The 6,343-nt window shown below is 38.2% G+C and overlaps 1 long non-coding RNA gene across 1 annotated transcript; it reads right to left on the reverse strand.

Annotated features, from left to right (window-relative positions):
- Window positions 1-582: 582 nt before the first annotated feature.
- LOC121049021 lies at window positions 583-1,716 on the reverse strand. The gene is made up of 3 exons (XR_005799144.1): window positions 1,290-1,716; window positions 1,112-1,166; window positions 583-880 (listed from the first exon to the last, which is right to left on the reverse strand). It is a non-coding gene; the product is annotated as an uncharacterized LOC121049021 (long non-coding RNA).
- Between the last annotated feature and the right edge of the window lie 4,627 nt (window positions 1,717-6,343).

Consider the following 6,343-nt stretch of genomic DNA (forward strand, 5'->3'; position numbering starts at 1 on the left):
CATTAATGGCCTCGTTTATGTCATAAGGCATGTCGTTTAAGTCCCCTTAAATCAGTTACATTTTTGCGGGCCTGATCTCGAGGCCTGGGGGGCAATGTTTGAGCCCAAAAGTAATTTTGGCAAGATCCCTTTAGGGGATTTAGCGTAGCGGGCCGATACTTGCTGCCCAAAATTAAGCCTGCTTGGGTTTGGATTATAGCTTCACCCATCCTGATGTCCATAAGGAAAACGAGCTCTTATTGGAATCAAGTAGCGGAAATTGATTAAGAAAGTTCAATCGATAATTCTTCTGTGGCAAGGAACAGTCGAAACCCTAGGGTATAAATACCAGATTTCAAGGACAGAAAACAACAACTCTGCAATCAATCTCAACGATTATCAAAGTCTCTCTGGAGCAGACCTACCTTCAACCTAGTTGAAAACCAACGAAGTAAGGGTAACGCCCTCACAACCCAACGAAGCTAAAGATACGCTTTAGCAAACCCGTCTCCAAACTTCTCGGTGATTGCTCTGCTCAACCTACAACGTTTAGTATCGATTCGGTGATGCGAAGAGATCACAGCATAAGCCCTTATCCGTAAGGCAAGAAGTCATTTTCCAGAATGCATAGAAAAGAACCTGGTGACGAGGTTGGTGCTCTCCTCGTCCACAGCGTTTAAGAATAAGTCAGGTCAAGAGACTCCCCAACGACTGCACCCCACGGTGCTGGCACGCCTGCGCACGCTAAAAAAAAACTGTTTGCAACCAGACTGGTTTTGGAGCCAAACACAATCTGCTAGATAAAATTAATCCATCTCCTTGGAATGTTGATTGTTTTACACTTGATCAATCCCCGCCATATGCACGAGTTAGTTTTTGGGGGTTACTTTACGTCAAGCCTCTGCAATTGAAGCCGAATAAATCTAAAGTTATTGAAGATCGAGCTACTGGTTGTATAGATGATGTTCGTGCTTATTTGTTATTTGTATAATATTGGGAAGTAAAATGTAGCCCTCATTTTAACTCACTTTGTAGGTGTTACTGGTAAGTGTGTTTGATTAGACAAACTTTCTAGTACTGTAATTTTTTTTTTTTTTTTGAAAGGTCTAGCACTGTAAATTGAAATACGTACTTCTTCTTTTTTTGTATGTCAGCTCTTCATCCTTCATTCCTGCTGAGTTGTACTCCTTTAGACAAAAGAAAATAAAATAATTAAAATGAAGTAATCACCCAGTCTTCCACTAAATTTCTTAAGGAAGAGGGTCTAAAACTAATAAAAGAAGAACCAAAAATTCTGGTGTGAAACTTACTGAAAACACAGTGGAAAAGCCTATTCCCATGACATGCAGATATGAACGCAAGAAGATTCTAGTTGGAGTCCTTTGGAGTTTGGACCATGCAATAAATCGTTAGGCTTTTGGTGACCAATTGGAAAAATTGGATTGGATGTTCACAACTTAGCAATCATGAGATGCACCAGAACAATTTGATCTCAAAACATGCCGTTTACTAATTTTCAATCATGACGTAAACTTTGGCCGGGTAACGATTTCTATCTTAGTAGACGGGTAGGACCTTACGTAGAACGAGAGTTTCAACATGGATTGTGCATGTATTGGAGTGACGGTACGTTATGTCAATCTGCCATACAATCACAAGCCACCATAGTTCTGAATTTCAATCCGAGTGTAGAAAATGGCAAGATGAAAACTGAAGGAGTCTCTAACCAATGCACCACACGTCTAGATTCATCCATACATATCGATTAGAAACCTTTGTATACAAATCAATGAAATGACCGTAGAAGAGGCAATAAAAGTCGAAATTTTTAGAGCTTTGACCTAATTTTGAGGTGACTTTTTCTTGTTGATCTTGTTAATAGTTTGGCTAGCAGCCCCACATTAATTAGGCATAGGTAACGTCAAAAATACACACCGAACTAAATTTGCAATCCATATTAAAGTAGCAGCGAAAGGAATTATTAGATAATTTTTCCCTAGAGTTCACCCAAGTTTTGCGGCTGTATTTCGCATGGCAAGAGTTTCTCCAGAAGGCTGTTGCCATCTCCCTCTTCGATTTTCCATCTTTCTGCATCCACTTTGCAAATGCTGATGAGTGAAGTGGTGGGATCGAGCTCTTTGTGGTCGTCACTTCTCTCCAAAACCTTACGGGGAAGGATGGAGCCGATTGGAGATGAAGCCGATTTGACAAGTAGCATGCCAAACTGAGACTGATCGCCGAAAATAGTAAATTACACTCGAGGGATCGTAGAGGAATTGAGTCTAAAAGAAAAAGAAAAAAAATTCGATATAAAAACGTTAGAATACTTAACAAAAGTATTGCTATATGCCAATTTCTAGCTTGTTTGGAAGATGCTACGTAAAATGCAGATTCCTAAAGGCGTGACCATCCAAGAAGCACTTATCAGATTATTTAGAATGAAAATGATTCCAATAGATCGAAGTGGTCCAATTGTATACCACCCTATTGTTCATAGTTTATGAACACTATATATATTTTCTTTCATACTCGAAAAACAAAAAAAAATTAACGCGGTTTGAATCTATTTGTTCATCTTCTTCTTTCCTTTTTTTTTTTTGTTGAATTATTCATTTCTAAGGCTCCTCAAGTTTGAGTCCACACTCTAGCAAATGTGAATCCAAATGTTTATCAAAATTTCCAATATTAACCTCCTTGTTGAGGTAGTATTCATTTCACAATTGTTGAAGCCATGGTTTCATCTGCTTTTTAATAGTTTGGTTCATTTAATTGTGAAGCTACATAACTTTTTATTCACTCCAATCGGTTGCGTTTTCCGACAACCAGGAAAAAGTCTAGAATATACGGTTGTTCACCAAAACTGGTACCATGCAAACTAATACTGAAAGTCAGTCTCACAGCCATTAATTGTCCTGATAATTAATTGTAGTTGCAATGGACCATTAGAGAATAGGTCCTTCCTCAAGATCTAGGTGGACAAAATGCAAAATTTTTGGATTTGTATGGCTATGATGTAATAATCCATTAAATTCATCGAAGTTGATATGTATGTTCAGGGGCGGATCCACTTGCCTAAACTGAATTTTTGATTTTATATTGATTTGGTGTAGGAAAAGGATGTGAAAATGGCAAAAACAGGGCAAAATCAAGGCAAAATTTTCACAATTGCCTCCAAAATCTGCAGCTTCTCTCTAATTTTCCTCCCTTCCCCTCCTACCATTGACTTACCTTACCTGAAAAAAATTTCTGGATCCACCCCTGTATGTTCAAGTTCAAAAAAGAGTAGCAATGTATCAATCATGTATCCACGATAATTTAATTAGTGACATAAATATCTTTTTTGTTCATACATGAGAGGTCATGAGTTTTATAGTTGTATAATTTTGTGGAATTTCAACCTTCTCTACACACAAAAACAAATTCTTGTAACCCCGTTTATCTCATGGAGGTTGTTCGTAATGCATTGTTCCGTAATTTCTCGAATGCCACTTATTAAGTGTGATCATTTTTTTTCTTTTTCTTTTTTTAATTGACAATTTCTATTTTTTTATTTTTAATTTTTAAATAAAAGGCTGGTGCGGCTGCCCTCAAGGCTTGATTAATAAAACTTTCGAATACAAGAGATGGACATAAAACCTAAACCTCTGAGTACAATAAACATCTAGAAACTAACTGAAATGATATCAGAAGACTCTACTAAATAAATATATTTAAGGATTAAATTATGTTTACTACCTTGTACTTTCAAGGGTTCATCAGTTCAGTCCCTGCACTTCTAATTTAATCAAAAAAGTCCTTGCACTCTCTAATTTCATCAAATTGATCAAATCCATCAGTATTCCGTCAATTTTAGCTGTTAAAATGCTGACGTGGGACTTTCTCACATGGAAAATTCTCAAACTACCCATTGCTAGGCAGCCCACCGACCCGTCAGTGTTGTAAATACAGATAGGTAGTTTGGAAAATTTTCCCAAAAATTGACGAAATGGTGACTGATTGGATCGATTTGATGAAATTGGAGAGTGCAAGGACTTTTCTGATTAAATTAAAAGTGCAGGGACTAAACTGATGAACCCTTGAAAGTACAGGGTAGTAAGCAGAATTTAGTCATATATTTAATCAGACACAAACTAGCAGAGAGTGCTCTACTGACAATCTTAATGATGGGTAAGAATTCCTAAAGGAGGACAGTCCATGCTTCTTTGGGATTGAGGTGGAACTAGTAGTGCCATACAACAACTATCTCCGAATTAATTATCTCGCCTCAGTCTCTACTTCACTCAGAGAGAATAAATCAAGTTTTCTTTGGTCTAAGAGAATAAATCAAGTTGCATATATTGTGTAACCATCTGAGGCTCCTATTTGTATTACTGATGTACTCCATTATGACTGTAACCATCTGAGCTAGGCTCTCTTCAATAAATTCTTTCTTTCAAAAAAAAAAAAAAAAAGTTATATAACTCAGTCTCATACTCACTTTTTTGTAAATGAATCACCTCATGTTCTCCTTCCTAAGAGGAAATCAGCTGTCCTCAAATTCTCTATCCCAAATATGTCACTTCTCTAGTTTACTGCTACTTGTCCTTGCCACAAACGGAAGAAACACCGTTAAGTCTAGACTAAAAGACTAGCAATAATAATCTTTTTTTTTTTTTTGAATAATAATCTTTGTTACTTGGAATTTTATTTTCAGCCTTGCCTCTGTAATCGAGAGGACCCATTGCCGGATCGTAAAACCCACCTCGCACTGGCGTTCCTATTCGTCAACCAAATCTAGTATGAGAGCGTGCCTCTTTATCTATAAAGAAGCTAAACGTTACTGTCGTCGATGACTCAGAAGCAACCTCTAAGGTTTGGGCTGAGGCCATGGTAGAGAGAGAGAGAGAGAGGCGGGTGAGGGAGGAATAGATAGGTCGGCGGCAAAGAAAGCTAGGAAGTTGAGAAGCCATGGAGAAAGAAAGGGCGAGAGTGGGCGAGGGGTTTAAGAGAGGGTTTGCTTCTTTGTTAGAAAAGAAATCATCGCAGGTTTTCTTAATTTCTCCAACTTTATCAACTCATCTGCTGCCTATTCCATATCTTTTGCAAACTCTGTGCAGAAATTACAAGAATTGGTCTTTTCAATACTCGTTTTCTATAAGGACGACCCATTTCTTTCTGTCTAATTATGCCAACACAGAACCAATCCTGCAGATCTGGTTATACTCCTCAAATGTCGACACCAATCAATACGAAGGGAGAGTAAATTAAAATCCATTACTTGGAATCTCGGATACACAAAAGAATACCCCTCCTCAGCTATAATCCATCTCTAACTTAATCCAACCCAAATCCGGTTTCCTGTACCTCCATGGCCATGCTTGGTTGCATCCAAAAGCCACTCTCTTTAACCTCTCTTGTTTATAGCAGCGTGTCGGCGTCTCCATTGTAAGGAACATCGTTGACATGTGTGGATCTAAAATGCGGGTCTGTAGAGAATTAGGAAAGGGAAGAATATAGAAGAAAGAGCTGGGTGATTTGTTTCTTTGATCTTGATCTGGGAAAGTAACACGAAGATGTATTGATATGCAGAAAGACTCCAGATAGAGTATTTGTATTTATGTTTCATATTCTTTTTTTATCGGTTAATTGTCATTTTAAAATTTTAATACAAAATAATAGAAAATAAGGGATTTCACAGAGTTAGTCTTCTGTTAAGTGTGAGGACAGGTGTCAAAGAATGGAATATGTGACAGAATTGGGATTGAGAATTTAGAGACAGCTGATTTCCTCCCCTCTTTCCTTTCCCCTAGACCAACGAGTCATAAATTAGGCCCCTTTGTTTAGCAAATTCATGGCAAAGTAAGATACTTGATAAACTAATTTGGGGTTCACATCCAAAACTAATTGGCAATGAATGAAGTGCCTCAAACCCTTATAAACCCATAGGCAAGGTCCCATTTTTTCCATGTGGGATGTATATATTCTCAACACACCCCCACACGTGTAGCGAATTTTCAAGCCATACACATGGACAACTTTTGGGTGACGTGTCGCCCGTGTGGCCATTAGGCATGCATACGTGGGTAACCCGCTCTGATATCATAATAAAGTAATCTGAAGTTCACATCCAAAACTAATTGGCAATGGATGGAGTGGCCCAAACTGTTATAAACCCATAGGCAAGGTCTCATTTTTCCCATGTGGGATGTATATATTCTCAACAGTACTGAGATTTAAATTAAAGGCATGGTGTGAAAGATCAATCAACTAACAAGTGGGCATAGACCAGGGGCATCGGTTTTCCACTTGAGAGATTCTTGCGTGGGGCAGCTGCACCACGTGGCAGTGCGGCTGACCAATCAGTGTCCAGCAGGAGGGTATGTTA

Source organism: Rosa chinensis, chromosome 5 (assembly GCF_002994745.2).
Source record: "Rosa chinensis cultivar Old Blush chromosome 5, RchiOBHm-V2, whole genome shotgun sequence".
Taxonomy (NCBI): domain Eukaryota; kingdom Viridiplantae; phylum Streptophyta; class Magnoliopsida; order Rosales; family Rosaceae; genus Rosa; species Rosa chinensis.